The following is a 17132-nucleotide window of genomic DNA, read 5'->3' on the forward strand; positions in this document are numbered from 1 at the left end:
CCACCTCCACCACCACCACCACCAGGACTACCTCCACCTCCACCACCTCCACCAGCAGCACCACCAGCACCACCACCACCTCCACCACCACCAGAAAGATGTTTACCTGTGTTTATTAACTTTCAAAGGCAAGTTCAAGTTGAAGCTAAAGAAAATTAAGACAAGTACATGACAGCCAAAGTACAACCTTAAATATATCCCACCTGAACTTAGAGACCTTCTCAAGGGTCAACTTAATGCATTGGACACTAACAACCAAAGACCAGACGGGTTAGAGATTACATGATGGACGTCATACATGAAAACCAAAAGATCACCAAAAAGAAAGAGGGTAAAAAAGACCAAAATGCATATCAGAAGAAACTTTTCCACTTGCTCTTGAATGTAGTCACTGCAGCAAAAGGAAGAAATGATGCAGCAAAAGAGTGGAACAGAAGATTTCAAAAGGCAGCTGAGAAGAGTAAGCATGCTAGTGAAATGTAAAGTCCTGAAGCTAGAAACCCTGAGGGAGAACGTGCTCTCCATTGCCCGTGAAGGACAATCCAAGGCTTGGGTCATCATATGCAAGGATTTGATGGGCAAAATGTAAGAAGCTGTGGTGGGCTGTTCAATAAGGGTGGGCCTGCTAACACAAGACTGATGGTTTAAACCTACCAGCTGCCCCCACCAGAGCTTTCTCTGCTCCTGTAAAGACTTACAACCTTGGAAACCCTTGATTGGGTTACTGTGAATTGGTGGGTTGAGGAAACAAGGCAGGAAGCATCAAAAGAAGATGGAAGGAATTTCACCCAGGGTTACCGTTCTTACAATCCTTGGTCTCTGTTCAACCATGCATGTCAGGAGGAAGCATATGCTCAAGTACTGAAAGAAATCCAAGCTGGATTGAAGACACTGGCAAAAAAGCCAAGGCTCTGGGAATTGACTGGATACCAAATGAGATGTTTAAACAAATGTTTACAGTGCTGAACGTGCTTGTTCCTCTACGTCAAAGAATTTGGAAAAACAGTTGCCTGGCTCACTGACTGGCAGAGATCCATATCTGTGCCCATTCCAAGAAAGAAGCATCAATGAACTGTGGAAATTATCAAACAATATCATTAATATCAGATGCAAATACAATTGTGCTGAAGATAATTTTAAAATAGTTATAGTATGACATTGACTGAGAGCTGCCAGAAATTCAAGCAGGACTCAGAAAGTGATGTAGAATGAGGAACATAATTGCTGATATCAGATGTATCTAGGCTTAACGTAGAGAATAACAGAAAGATGTTTACCTGTGTTTTACTAACTTTCAAAGCCATTCAAATGTGTGGATCATAATAAATTATACATAACATGGTGAAGAATAGGAATTGTATAACATTTAACTGTGCTCATCCACAATTTTGTTGAAGAACTTGTACACAGGCCAATTCAACCAGAACAAGGGGGTACTGTATGGTTTAAAATTAGGAAAAGTCTGTGTCAAGGTTGCATCCTTTCACTCTATTTATTCAGCTTGCATGCTTAGCAAGTAATCTGAGAAGCTGGTCTGTCAGAACAGCGCAATATGATGGGATAAAGCCTCACTAGCAGCCCGTGGTAGGCAGAGGACACAACCTTACTTGCTGAATGAAACCCAAGAGACGTGAAGCACTTACTCGGGAAGATCAAAGACTACAAAAGAAGACGAAAATCTTCACAACTCGACCAATAAGAAACCTCATGGTAAATGGGGAAGATGTTGAAATTGTCAAGGATTTCCTTTTACTGGATCCACAGTCAAAGCTCATGGAAGCAGCGAAGGTCAATACATCACACAACTTATTGCACTGGGCAAATGTGCTGGGGAAAGATCTCTTCAATGTGTTAAAAGTAAGGATGCGACCTCGAGGACTAAGCTGTGTCTGAGCCAAGTCATGTGTAGGCGAAAGTTGGAAGAAAAATATGATGGTGTTGTTGAAGCAAATGAACGATGCCACGGACTGCCCGAACAAACACATCTGTCTTGGAAAAAGCACAGCTGGGGTGCTTCAGAAGCAAGGACGGACGCTGAGGCTTCATTTGACATGCTTTGGGCAGGTTATCAAGTGCTGGAGGAAAACATCATGCTTGGCAAAGTAGAGCAGCAGAGACAAAGAGGAAGGCTCTCAGCAGGACCGCTACAGTGGCAACAACAATGGGACAATTGGGAGGATGGCGTGGGCTGGACAGTGTTTCAGGATGCTGTTCACAGGGTCCCTGTGAGCGGGAACTGACTTGATGGCACGAGGCAACAATACTGACTCGTGGTTTGGACTATTTAAAACATGTGCTTACTAGTTATTTGTATGACGTCTTTGGTGAAGTGCCTATTCAAAGATTTTGTTTATTTTTAATTGGATTTTTTAAAGTTCTTATTATGGAATAGTCACTTATTTAAATACTTATTTTATTTACTGAAATATTTTAGATAATCATACAAGATTTTTGATCAGACGTATGCTCGCAAGGAATTGTGCACATTCTGTGACCTGTTTTTTTTAATTTTTTTAATTAGCCTTGTCATTCAAAGGACAAAACTTTTAATGTTGGCAACGTCCAACGAATCACCTCTTTGTTTGTGAATACGCTCTTGGTGTTGCATCGGAGAACTGTAGACTAACTCAATACCACAAAGATTTTCTCATCAATTTTTCTCAACAAAAGCCTTTAGATCTTAGCTTTAACACTATGATTCATTTTGATTTTAATTGGGGGGGGGCGGGATAGGGAGAAGACTCTAAATTTATCTCTTTTTCCATATGGATACACAGTGGTCTCAGCATCATTTGTTAAAAATTATCTTTTTCCAATTAAATTTATGGGCACCTTAGCTAAAAATCAATTGACCATGAATGCAAGGTTTTATATCTAGATTCTCAATTCTATTTTATTGATCTCTAAGCCTTCCTCGCTATTGCAATATATTAAGTTTTGAAACTAGTTTAGTGGAAGCCCTCAAACTTTGTTCTATGTAAAACATTTTCGACTATGTAGGTGCTTTCTATTTCCATGTAAATGTTAGGATCAGTTTGTTAATCTCTTTGTTGACAACCAAAAAAAGTCTGCTGGAATTTTGGTAAGGACCATCATGCATGTATAGATCAATTTTGAAAAATGTTGCATCTTCTAAATCATGAATAAAAAGTATTTATTTAGTTCCTTTGTCTATCTTAAAACTGCTTTGTAATTTTCAATGTGCACACCTTGTGCTTCTTTTTTAAAGTTATTCTTAAGAATTCTTTTTCATGCTATTGTGACTGGAGATGTTTTCTTAGGTGTATTTCTGTGTTATTCTTATATAGAAATATAATTTATTTTTGTGTTATGACTTAGTGTCCCATGATTTTGCTGAACTCTGTTACTATATTGTTAGGTGCTATTGTGACTGGAAATGTTTTCTTAGGTGTATTTCTGTGTTATTCTTATATAGAAATATAATTTATTTTTGTGTTATGACTTAGTGTCCCATGATTTTGCTGAACTCTGTTACTATATTGTTAGGTGCCATCATTACTAGTAATAGCATTTTTGTGTGTGTGTTTGTGGATTCTTTTAATATTTCTATATGCAGGATTATGGCATCTATAAATGAAAATAAAAATCTTTCCAATCTCTTAAAAAAAATCATCACCATGATTAGGGCTTCTGGTACAGTGTTGTCTAGTAGTGGCAAGTACAGGCATTGTTGTTGTTGTTGTTGTTGTTTTTCCATTTTAGGAAGAAAGCATTCCTCTTTTACCATTAAGTATAATATTTTCTGGAGGTTTTGTTTCTTTTTCCACAAATGACCTTTATCTGGTAGAGGAAGCTTCCATCTGTTCCTAATTTGTTAGATAGATATATGAGAGGACTTTGGGCTCACACTTAATTGTAGCCCTAATATAAGAATAATTAGTCCTTATAACATGATCCTACTCAATGCTAATGTTGAAGCAATCAGATGATGCCAGATGAAAGAATAGCATCTGGGGTCTTAAAGGTGCATCTAAAGCAAGCGATGTGTCAACTACGTCCACATGGAAGAAGCACATCAGCCACTGTGATCCAAGGATTATAAGTAATAAAATTCAAATCCAGAGGAGGGAATGGTATAGAGCTTAAGCTCTGAATACTCAGATTGCAGAAGGCTAGGGATGGCCATGGAAGCCCACAGTACTTTTGCAGGGTCCCCAAGTGAATTAAGCGTTTGGTGAATTCCCTCTGACTGTAATCTAGGGACATGAATAGCCTTGTTATCAGACAGAGGATATGCTAAAGTCGATTATGGCAGATGTGGTTAAGTTAAAATATAATGTCTTATCGTTTGATCTCCTTTTTGACCCATTTATATTTGTTACAGTTTTTAATGTTTTCTGTTGAGGTTTTCTTTTTTATTGAGGTCTTTCCCTGTTTCATTTTGTTGTTGTTGTTGTTGTTAGGGTTTTTATTTGTGTGTTCATTTCTTGATTTTGCTTTGTATGTTTTTCTGTAAAGGAGATCCGGGATAGGTAAATCTATAGAAATAGAAACTGGATTAATAATTACCTACGGACATGGCAGAGGAGGTTGGGGTAGGTGGGGAGCTAACAACTTTACTCTTTTAAAATATATATACAACTCTTCTTCATATGATTGAATTATTGAATTGTATATGTGAGCTATATGACAATTTTTAAGCTTTTGAAAATATTCATATGAATAAATGTTGAACTTTGTCAAATACTTTTCAGCATCTACTGAAATAATGTTTTTCTTCTTTATCTTAACGTGTGTGTGCGCGTGCGCGCACATGTATCAGTAATTTGCCTAGGCATATTTGTAGAATTTATTTCCCTGGCAATGTGTAGCTGCTGATGTCTCTGCTCAGTTTTTCTGATTTTGTTTTTTTAACTTTTGTCCTCACTTTAACCCTTGGAGTCCTAGCGATCACATCATGTTTATATTGGCTGATTGCCAGTCAATGATTGGTCAGAGGTTGTGCTGAAATACCTCAAGCCAATAGTGTAAGCCTTCCATCACTGGATCTGTCTCTGTGTTAGAGTTTTCAAGTACGTCCTGGGTGTGCTTACCTCTAACCTTGGTGTCACTCTGCTGCTCAACGAAAGATCGGTCTGTGGTTCGAACCCACCAGTGCTCCGTGGGACAAAGATGTGGCAGTCTGCTGATCGCAGTTCTGTACGTCTCCTGGGTCATTGGGAGTGAGCACTGACTAGACTCTATGGGGATAGGCTCTCTATAGTGCAAGCTCATCCTCCTCCAAAGGGTGTAGGTAGCGTGGGTCTTCTCCTGTTTCTCCTATGCAAGTATGTGTTGCCTGTATGAAGGCCCTCAAAGACGACATTACTTTCTGGGTCATCCAGTGGATCTGCCGACCTTTGCCGGGCACAGTCATGACCACAACCGCAGGCTAGCTGAGCTGCTGCTCTTGCATGGTTGTTCTTGACGGTAGTGCTGGATCTGAGACTTGTTCAAGCTCTGCTCTCTCTGGCAAGAAACCCACTGGTTTTCATACTTTTTCTTACCAAAGTCGTCCTACCTCACTGATGGAGCTGGCATGAGAGAGAGAAGCCCAGAATGCCACCCACAGATTTACACTCTTTCTACCTGAAATTCAGTCTTATTTGTTTTGGGGGTTGTTGTTGTTGTTATTATTATTATTATTTAAATCATTTTATTGGGGGGGCTTGTACAGCTCTTATCACAATCCATCCATCCATCCATTGTGTCAAGCACATTTGTACATTTGTTGCCATCATCATTCCGAAAACATTTTCTTTCTACTTGAGCCCTTGGTATCAGCTCCTCATTTTTTCTCCTCCCTCCCTGCCACCCCCATGAACCCTTGATAATTTATAAATTATTATTATTTTGTCATGTCTTACACTGACCGCTGTCTCCCTTCACCCACTTTTCTGTTGTCTGTCCCCCAGGGAGGGGGTTATATATAGATCATTGTGATCGGTTCCCCCTTTCTCCCCCACCTTCCCCTTCCCCTCCTGGTATCGCTACTCTCATTGTTGGTCCTGAGGGGCTTACCTGTCCTGGATTCCCTGTGTTTCCAGCTCTTATTTGTATCATTGTACATGCTCTGGTCTAGCCAGATTTGTGAAGCAGAATTGAGATCATGATAGTGGGGGGGGGGAAGGAAGCATTAAAGAACTAGAGGAAAATTGTATGTTTAATCGGTGCTATACTGTACCCTGACTGGCTCGTCTCCCCGAAACCCTTCTGTAAGGAGATGTCCAGTTGCCTACAGATGGGCTTTGGGACTCCACTCCACACACACACACACCCATTTATAATGATATGATTTTTTGTTCTTTGATGCCTGATACCTCATCCCATCGGCACCTCGTGATCACACAGGCTGGTGTGCTTCTTCCATGTGGGCTTTGTTGCTTCTCAGCTAGATGGCTGCTTGCTTATTTTTAAGCCTTTAAGATCCCAGACACTATATCTTTTGGTAGGTGGGCACCATCAGCTTTCTTCACCATATTTGCTTATGCACCCACTTTATCTTCAGCGATCTTGTCGGGAAGGTGAGCATCATGGAATGCCAGTTAAATTGAACAAAAGTGTTCTTGTATTGAGGGAGTACTTGAGTGGAGGCACAATGTCTGTATGCTACCTTCATACTAAACCTATAAATATATGCACATAGATCTATTTCCCCATCATCATATATAAATATATTTACATATGTACATACCTGTATTTAGACCTCTATAAATGCCCTTTGCCTCCTAGTTCTTTCTTCTATTTCCTATTACTTTCCTCTTGTCCCACTGTCATGTTCAGCCTTCATTTGGGTTTCAGTAATTCCTCTCAGTTACATTGCCCTTGATCAAGCCCTACCAGGCCTCCTACACCCTCCTCGCCATTGATTTTGGATCACTTGTTCCCTTGTCCCTGGGTTTGTTAACACCACTTCCTTTCCCCCCACCTCCCCCTCCCCCATGTGCCACCTCCGCCCCCTCCCCAACCACCTGTCCTTTTCTCCTCCAGATTCTTTATCCCACCTATCTTATCTAAACCTGCAGAGATAATGATATGCACAAAAAACAAGACAGAGCAAAACAAAGCAACAAAAGAAAACAAAACAACAACAAAAAGAAAAGCCTGTAAATAGTTCAGGGTCTGTTTGTTGACCTTTAGGAGTGTTTTTGGGTTGAGTCTGAGGGGGTGCCATGCCCTGGCCCCAAAGTCTATTTTGGGTATTCTCTGGGGACTTCGTTGCGCTCTGCTCCCCTTGCTGTTCTGTAGCACACCCTTAGTATTTTGCCTTGGGGTGGTGGGGTTGTTGTTGTTATTTTATGAATGATTGTTTTGCAGTTGCTGGTAGGTTTTGATTGATTTTTCAGAGCCTTGGATGAGTTTGCTTTGCAGATGTTTTTGAAAAAAGAAGATTAACAGAATATCTTGTTAAAAGATGAATGTTTTAGTGGATCTAACAAATTTTTGGAAAGAAAAATTAATTTCTCCACATCCTTGCCAACACTATTTTTATTTATTTGTTTATTTGAGGGTGATAGTCTTCCTACTGGTTGTGAAGTATTATCTCATTGTGGTTTTGATTTGCATTTCCCCAATGAATAAGGATGCTGAGCACCTTTTCATGTGCAAATTGGTCATTTGTACATCTTTCTGAAGAAGTGTCTTTTCAGATCCTTTGCCTACTTTTAATGGTGCTGTTTATCTTTTATAGTTGAGTTATAGGAGTTACTTATGTGTTTTAGGCATATGGTTTCCAAGAATTTTCTCCCAGAGATTTCTTTTTGAGGGGGAGGGGGCTCTCTCTCTCTCTCTCTCTCTCTCTCTCTCTCTCTCTTCACAATTGTGCCCAGTTTTATCACTGCTTTTGGGAGAGAGGAACTTGTGCCACTAGAAGTCCTGTCTCTGCACTGCCCGGGTTTCAAAGCTCTTCTTTGGCTGATCCTGATGTGAAACCAGGGTTGAAATCGCAGCCAGGGTAGGCCTGCAGGAGGATGAGCCCTGATCTCGCTTCATTTCATCAGCACTTACTGAGCAGCATCAGGCATTGGACACGGCGGCGGCGGGGATACCAGGCCTCTCCTGGGGACCAGAGGGGGTCGGAAAGACGGGAAGAGAGCCTGTAGGTGTACTCTAACTGGGCCCACAGGGACAAGCAAGGCAAGTTTGGGAGCACAGTCAGCCAAAGATAATCCCCATGGCTCTTCTTTTTTCTGAAATGTGCTGATAGGCAGATTTTTCGGGATATTTTCAGGATGTAATATAGCCATTAAGCAAATCCTGCATTTTCCCTAACATGAGTAGGAATATATTTATTCCTCCTGGGGAAGCTGGGACAATTTCCAAAAGCTATATAATGATCATAATAATACTTTTCAGGAACTAGCATTTTAGTCTACAAAATTTAGTAGTTTTAAAAGTGCCTTCTTTTCTTTTTATACTTTATAGTCAACTGGACTGAGATAATTTCATAACTTCAAGTTATGTGAGTAAAATTCAGGAATAGCCAATCAATGTCAGAGTCCTTGGGAACAATGTGACTTGATGTATGCATGGTCCCTAAGAGATGAATTTATGAAGGCAAAGAATTAGGAGGAAACATTAGCACTTTGGTTTTTAAAAATAGATTTGGACTTTAAATATTTCCTACTTATTGAATTTTTTATTAAGTGACAATATTTATACAGCATTATGTGCGTGGAATGTTTTATACATATAAATACATGCATATATTGGGGACATTCCCTGAATATCTTTCTTTTTTTTTAAATCATTTTATTGGGGGCTCTCACAGCTCTTATAACAACCCATACATCCATTGTGTCGAGCACATTTGTACATATGTTGCCATCATCCTTTTCAAAACATTTTCTTTCTACTTGAATCCTTGGTATAAGCTCCTCATTTTTGTTACAGTAAACTCCAAGTTTAATTGCATGAGAATAGAATCACTAAAGACCTTTAGAAAGGTACAATTGCAGTGGCGATACTGGGAGGGAAGAGGGAGAGGGGGTTGGAAAGAGGGAACCAATTACAAGGAACTATATGTGACCTCCTCCCTGGGGATGGACAACAGAAAAGTGGGTGAAGGGAGACATCGGACAGGGCAAGATATGATAAAATAATAATTTATAAAGTATCAAGGGCTCATGAGGGAGGGGGGAGCGGGGAGGGAGGGGAAAAATGAGGACCTAATGTCGAGGGCTTAAGTGGAGAGAAAATGTTTTGAGAATGATGAGGGCAATGAATGTACAAATGTGCTTTACACAATTGATGTATGTATGGATTGTGATAAGAGTTATATGAGCCCCTAATAAAATGATTAAAAAACAACAAAAAACACCATTAAAAGAAATGAAAGGAAATCTAAGTAAATGGAAGTGTATCCCATATTTATGGATTGAAAGTAGACTAAAGATACAATTAAATTATTATTAAAATTTCAATCAAAAAAACCATGTCAGGCGGCCCTCTTTGGAATTTTCCAGGTGATAAAAAGTAAAACGAGGGGGAACCAATTACATTGATCCACATATAACCTCCTCCCTGGAGGATGGACAACAGAAAAGTGGGTGAAGGGAAACGTCGGCATAAAAGATATGACAAAATAATAATAATTTATAAATTATCAAGGGTTCATGAGGGAGGGGGAGCATGGAGGGAGGGAAAAAATGAGCTGATACCAAGGGCTCAAGTAGAAAGCAAATGTTTTGAGAATGATGATGGCAACAAACATACAAATGTGCTTGACACAGTCGATGGATGGATTGTGATAAGAGTTGTACAAGTCCCCAATAAAATGATTTAAAAATAAAAAGTAAAACGTATTTTCGAATAAGAAATGAGCACCTTAAAAGAAAACCTAAAGGGAGCATTTCTCTGAAGACACACAGTGTGGCTCTCCTGATCCCTTTCCTCTCAGCATCCTTTCTCACACACAGATGCGCTGCAGTTAAGTTGGTGACATGTGATGTGAACGATGACGAGAACAATCAGCCCTACTGATGTGTGTGTTTGTTCCTTCTTTTGGGACAGACTTTTTATTCACTCTTCTGTAGTTGTTTAACACACACTTTACATGGTCCTAATGGGGTCAGGGGGAAGAGGAGGAACTCGCAAATTCTCAAAAAAAAAAAAAAAAAGTCAGAGGATCCCTTCAGGACCAGTGGTGAGAGTCGCGATACCTACCTGGAGGGTGGAGGAGGGTGGGGTAGAAAGGGGGAATCGATTACAAGGATCTACATATAACCTCCTCCATGGGGAATGGGCAACAGAAAAGTGGGTGAAGGGAGACATCGAGAGAGTAAGACATGACAAAATAATAATTTATAAATTATCAAGGGTTCATGAGGGAGGGGGTAGTGGGGAGGGAGGGGGAAAGAAAAATGAGGTCAGCTCCTCATTTTATCTCCTCCCTCCCCATCCTCCCTCCTCATGAACCCTTGATAATTTATATATTATTATTATTTTCATATCTTACACTGACTGCTGTCTCCCTTCACCCGTGTTTCTATTGTTCATCCCCCACCCCAACCACCCATGGGAGTGGTTAAATGTCGATCATTGTGATCAGTAGCCCCTTTCTCCCCTCCCCTTTCCCCTCCCCTCATGGTATTGGTACTCCCATTATTGTTCCTGAGGGGATTAACTGTCCTGGATTCCCTGTGTTCAGAGCTCTTACCTGTGTATATGCTCTGGTCTAGTGGGATTTGTAAGGTAGAATTTCGGTCATGATAGTGGGGGCAGAGGCGGTGGGGAGCATTAAAGAACTAGAGGAATGTTGTATGTTTCATTGGTGCTGATTTTTTTTTTATTGCCAATACTCAATCACTAAATTGGAGACCTTTGGCACAGTAGAAGGAACACTAGTCTAAATTGTGCTCGTCAAAATTTAGCCACTAGCTTGATGCGTGAACAAGGTTGAGCTACAAAGAGTGTCAGCATTGGTTCCTGCACCTGCAAAATGAGAGGCCTGACGGCCATGTCTCAGAGATCCCTTCCACACCTCGAAGCCTCGCGTTTGGCTCTTGCTTTTCCTAGTAGGCTTACTGTGTACTTGAAAGGGCAGAAGGCGGTTCTTCTGTCTGTTCAGTATTTGAATTGGACGCAGAATGTCTATTTGCGAGTACCAGAGTGCTTTCTGAACCTGGGCCGTGTCCGTTCTTTGTGCTCGTCATGCATGCGGTTTAAATCTGCTGACTCTAGACATTGCAACCGAGGGCAAAGCACACTCAGTAGTAGAGCCCTGAAGAGATGCCCTGGACCCTGTTACAGACCCCAGTGAGCACGCACAAATCAATCTTTACCTGTAACTTCATTTCATTAGTGTCTTGGAACTCACAAAGTGTCAAGATTTAAGGCAAGTACATGAAAGTCTTTAGGTGTAGTTTTAACACTGGACCCGTTGGGGTGTAATGGTAACGCGTGGGCTGTGATCCGCATGGTTGCCACTTGAAAACCACCAGCAGCTACGCGGAAGAAAGATTGGGCGTTCTACTCGGTAAACAGTCACAGACTTGGAAGCCCACAGGGGTCAGCATTGTGACAGAGAGTTTGGTTTTGGTAATCTTAACGTGATTGCACATATCAATCTCTTCAGAAACTAAGAGAGGGTTATTGTTGACATTTATAGACCTGAAAATCTGAGAGATTAGTAAGCCTTCCTTCATTTATCTCCTTAAGTTTAAAGGAATTTGTAATTTACATATTCTTTTTAACTCTTTTTATTATAATTAAAAGATCATTTTATTGGTGGCTCTTACAGCTCTTATAACAATCCCTACATCAATTGTAGCAAGCATATTTGTACATATGTTGCCATCATTCTTTACTAGACATTTACTTTCTATTAAGTCCTTGGTATCAGGGTTTTGAATATTTAACTCTTTAAAAAGCATTATTCAGCTTTCAGTTTGGATAGATGGTATTGAGGCCCAGTATTGATGGATGATAATGAATTAGACAATTGATAGCTATTTTAAAAATAAATAATTATATTGATTACTATAGAATCAGTTCCTTAAAACTTTATATTACTTTGATTTAGTATTGCTTGTTAGCTCATGAAATATGAGATGGAAACCAATGATAGTGCTAAGAATCTTTATGATCAAATTCAACTCTTAAAACCAGCTGTTGCATGCGCTTTACACAATTGATGTGTGTATGGATTGGGATAACAGTTGTATGAGCCCCTAATAAAATGTTAAAAAAAACCAGCTGTTGCATATTTGTAGGTGGTTGGTTAATCTTTCCAAAGGTGAACCTAAAAAGACTCCCCCCTTCCAGAAGGGTACCCATATCTTCTATATCTAAAAATTCTTAGAGTGGGTGGTTTTTTTGCTGCTTAAACTGTCATTGAACTATAGGTTCATCCGTAAAAATGGGAGGATAAATAACTTCTGTGGTATTTACATAATCTGGTGTCAATTTGAGGATTTAGAGTGAAGGGGTGGCGTCTAGCCTGTCAATCTAGCCTGCCAATGAGACCTCTGTGTGGGCATGGCCTTCTCCTGAGGATTCTGGGAACTCCTGTATTCCATCTTGGAGGCAGCTGACACTCTCTTTCATGGCTCACTCCCTGAGAGTCTCTCTATTGACAAGACACATGGAGCTATGCTGATGGCAGTGAAAGCCCTGGACCGGCACGGCAGAAGCTACATGGAGACCCCTGCCAGTGCTGAGATGCTTACAACGCCACTGAGTCCACAAGATTTCCCACCCACTGGCCTGCGATCTTCCTGCCTTAGGTGTCATTGCATGTGTTTCTTGAGTCTGAAGGGGACTTTATAGATTGATATCAGACTTGATCAGGACTGGGCTGGGATGTTTCCTCAATATTCAATTGCTCTTGTGTATAAAACTCTTTCCTATACACAGAGGAGTGTCTATGAATTTGTTTCTCTACTCCATCAGGACTAACACATTATGGGAGTCTGGTACTAGGGAAACAAATCACAAAGATGGAGAGTGGATGTTTGTTCGACCTCTGCCTCGTGGTAGTGTTTCTTCTTTGGCTAGCCAGAAGCCAGATATGTCCATGAAGATTACTGGGTTGGTCTCTGGAAAGAATATAGAAAGTTAAAGTTTGGATTATTTTGTTTGGTTGTTGTCTTTGATTATTCCTGTGTGAAATGGTGAAAATGAATGTGTTTTCCTGTCCTGACCTATTCTGTAAAAGAGCTGCATCAATTTGAAGATTTGTATTAGGGGAAAAATAACAGCAAAAAGAACATCAGTACAATCACAAGAATGACAGTTCCGCTGTTTTGATGTAAACGAACATGGAAAGAGTTCGTTTGTAGAGATTGTAGAGAATTGGAATGAAAGGGAAGCGGAAAGAGCCTAACTAGAAGGAAAAAAGGAAGTCTCGAACGTGGAACATACAAGTCTTCTAGAACAGAAAATGTCAAACTCTTCAGCTCCGCAGTTTTGTTTTGTATGAGTGGGACAGTGAGGAACTAAGAGAGTGGAGGAAAATACCACTTTAAACTTAGACCTGCATGAGCACGGCATGTACTTTGTGTCCTGAGTGCAGGCATTTCGCTACCACCTCGAACCGCCAGCCCGGAACAAATTTCACTTAGGCTTCCAATTGGTAACCAATCCACAAGCTTACATTCAGGGTTCTAACCTTTGGATTTAATGCTGATCATAGGGTGCAAGCTAGAGCATCACCCTGGGGACGAGCGGAGATAGTGTGTGAGGAAGATGTGCCAGGTACGTGGCCCAGTCAGCAGGTCCAAGGCAACAGGCCCCCCTGGGTCCCCCACCCCTCTGAGCGCTGCATTTTCCTGCCACACAGATGCTGCAGACTGGCGGAGGATTCATTCCCCTGCAACCTCGTGGGTCCATTGTCCAAAAGGCATGTGGAAGGCCTGCCTTCCTCTGTGGATTTTGGGAAACTCCTTCTGCTTTTCCAAATGACTTTCAAAGTTCGAAACCTAATTGGGTGTGGATTGCATATATTTCCTTGTGTCTTTCAACTGGGCATATTGTCTTTTCCACATCACAGCACGCATGGTCTGCATTTTCTCTTCAACATTCCTTCTAGCTCGGCTGCTTTTGTCTTCTGACAGCAATGTCTTATTACTGAATAATTTTAGGTTGGCAGAAAAGTTGCAAAGATAGCACAGAGGGTTCCTAGACAGCCAGCACCGGGGCCCCCTATTATTAGAAACTCTCACTACCATGTAGATCTGGGGCTCAGCACCCAGAATTGAGGCATGACTTCCCTGAACTTGTGCACAATCAGATGGTGTGATGTGCCCTCTAGTTGGTGCCGACTCATGGCACCCCTAGGCACAACAGAACCAAATACCGCCCGATCCTGCGCCATCCTCACAATTATTGTTATGTCTGAGCCCCATGGTTGCAGCCACCGTTCAACCCAACTCATCAGGGGTCTTCCTCTTTTCTTCTGCCCTTCTGCTTTACCAAGGACGACGTCTTGTCCAGTGGCTGATCCCAAGCACATGAGACGATTTCTCAACAGCATGCCTTCGAAGGAGCTTTCTGGCTGCTCTTCTCTCAAGACAGATCTGTCTGTTGTTTCGTCAGTCCACGGCACTTTCACTATTCTTTATCATCACCACCATGAAAGCATGACACACCCTTGCTTGCCGAAAGCGAGAGGGACAGAAGGCACTTGTTGATGAAGAGCAAGGCTTTCAGCCTTCAACATGAACTGCAATTCAATGTAAAGAAAACCCAAATCCTCTCAAGTAGACCAATAGGTACCATCATGATCAACGGAGAAAGAGTTCATCTTGCTTGGATCCAGCTTGGAAGCAGCAGTCAAGATGACACATCGCATTGACCAAATCTGCTGCATAAGACCCCCCTAAAGGCTGAAGAGTAAGGAGGTTCCTTTGAGGGCCAGGGTGCACCTGATCCAAGTCATAGTATTTTTTAAAATCATTTTATCAGGGGCTCATACAGCTCTTAGCAAGTCATAGTATTTTTAATGGCTTTATAGACATGTGGAAGTTGCACACTAAAGAGGGAAGACTGACAAAGAATCAATACATTTGCATTATGGTGCTGGGAAATCTGATATGCTTGTAAAAAATGTTTCTCTTTTCTTTTTGGGAGAAATCAAGAGCTTTAGACTAATACTACACTTTCAGTTTCATCAGTCCTTCTTCTCTCGGTGTGATCTCTGCTCTCAGGGGTCTCACCCCGATAGTACACCCCTTGGTGTATGAGAGCATTGGTGGAAGCTGCCTGGGTCTGGGCCCTTGCTCCCTGGCGGCCCCATGCGTCACACAGGAGAGCTGCCCCAGAATGTCGCCCCGCAATCTCTATGGGAGCAGTCCCCAGGGCCTTTCCTCCACAGAGCTGCTGAGTGGGTTTGAACATCCAAACTTCATGTTAACACCTGATGGAAAACTGTCCCACGCAGGCTCCTGTATCAACCACCTCAGAATGCACATTTGCCCCCATGCGCATGGGTAGATGTTTATGTATAACAGAACTGACCAAAGGTTCTTTATTACACTCAGCAATTTTCTGCCTCGCCCAATGCTTCCTGTTGGTATAACATAACTATATTATCTCTGTGTTTGATGTAAGTCCAATGTTTCTTTGAACAGAGAAATCTGTATACAGCACAAAAGGCCTTAATGTGTACCTCTAAACCCCCTGCTTTAAAATTGTCAGCCTTCTTAAAAATCCTCCGAAAGATTGGTTATACGGACTGACTAAACCCCACACTTCACTTAGCTTAACAGCAAAAGATATTTAGGATTGTTATAAACACACTGCTTTTTTCCCCTAGACCAGCGTTTCTCAACCTGTTGGTCGCGACCCCTTTGTGGGTAGAACAACCCTTTCACAGGGGTCGCCAGATTCATAACAGTAGCAAAATGACAGTTATGAAGTAGCAACGAAAATAATGTTATGGTTGGGGGGCCAGCACAACATGATGAATTATAGGAAGGTCGAGAACCACTGCCCTAGAGACTTCAAGAAGTGGGGGGACAGCCATGACGTTTTAGACCCATTTTCCTTTTGTGCCAATATAGAGTGCATTATTTGAAGTCTTTTTTTTAAGGCTTATTAAGCTATAATTAGCATATCCCATAATTAATAAGGGTTCTGCAATCATCACCACAAATCAGCTTGGGAACATTTTCTTCCTTCCTATATCAGTTGATGTTAAACACTTCCCGTTTCCACCCAGCCTCCCCTTCCTTGCTCCCAGGTGATTATCAATGCAGCTGCTTATCTCCAGATAGCCACCTGTCCGGGTTTTCCTGTACACAGTGAAGGCAAAACCCCAACAAGGATCCTGCAACTATGCCCATAGAAAACAGATGAAAAACCACAATCTAAAATAAAGCAGAGGATATTAAAAAACTGGAATAAATTCAACATCGACCTAACGGGAGAGCTAATGACAATGTGCTGCAGTCCAGCCTAAGTACAACTGAGAATCCTCTTTTCGGCACTCTGTCTGATAGCTGTTCGCATGCCCAGTCTCTGGACAGTGGGGATTCACCTGGCACACAATACACGTGGGGATGCTGCACATGGATTTTTGACTCCATTTTAATTCTAATAGGAAAGCAATGATGATTTCCACTCCCATTAAGGTTTACAATGATGAACACCCACCTGAGATAGTTAGAGTTTATTGTGCCAACCAGGCCTGTAAACACATGTGGGCTTAATAGATGGGCGGGGTGATAAATGGCTCAGTGAGCCTCGCGTTTTTAGTTCTCAGGCCTCTTGCTTTGTGATGGTTGGACCAGGGTGCAGCTGCCTTAGCCAGTTCCCTGCTTCAGCTGGAAAGGTTCATTTCCTGCAAGACTTCCCTGAGGAGAAGCCAGATGGACCTACCTCGATGCAGCCCTGGGTGCTGGAGCAGCCATGTGGAGACCCCTGCCAACGCTGAGATGCTTACACGTTCACTGATTCAGCTATCCTCCTGCATTCAGCATCATTATGTGTGTTTTGTGAGATGAAGGAGGACTTTGTGGATTGGTGTTGGACATATGGGTTAATGTTGGACTTGTGGGCTTGGGCAGCACTGGGTTGGGATGTTTTCTTGATGTGCACTTACCCTTTATATCAAACTCTCTCGTGTACATATGAGTTTCTGTGGATTTGTTTCTCTAAAGTACCCAGACCAACACACCACCAACAATTCTACC

General features: G+C 41.6%; 1 protein-coding gene across 2 annotated transcripts in view; it reads left to right on the plus strand.

The window, feature by feature from the left end:
* The window catches only part of MYOM1 (myomesin 1), a 178278-nt gene that overhangs the window by 23593 nt on the left and 137553 nt on the right, over window positions 1-17132 (plus strand). The window lies entirely within an intron of this gene.

Source organism: Echinops telfairi, unplaced genomic scaffold (genome assembly GCF_000313985.2).
Source record: "Echinops telfairi isolate 266 unplaced genomic scaffold, ASM31398v2 ScPeMD7_7400;HRSCAF=8409, whole genome shotgun sequence".
Classification (NCBI taxonomy): domain Eukaryota; kingdom Metazoa; phylum Chordata; class Mammalia; order Afrosoricida; family Tenrecidae; genus Echinops; species Echinops telfairi.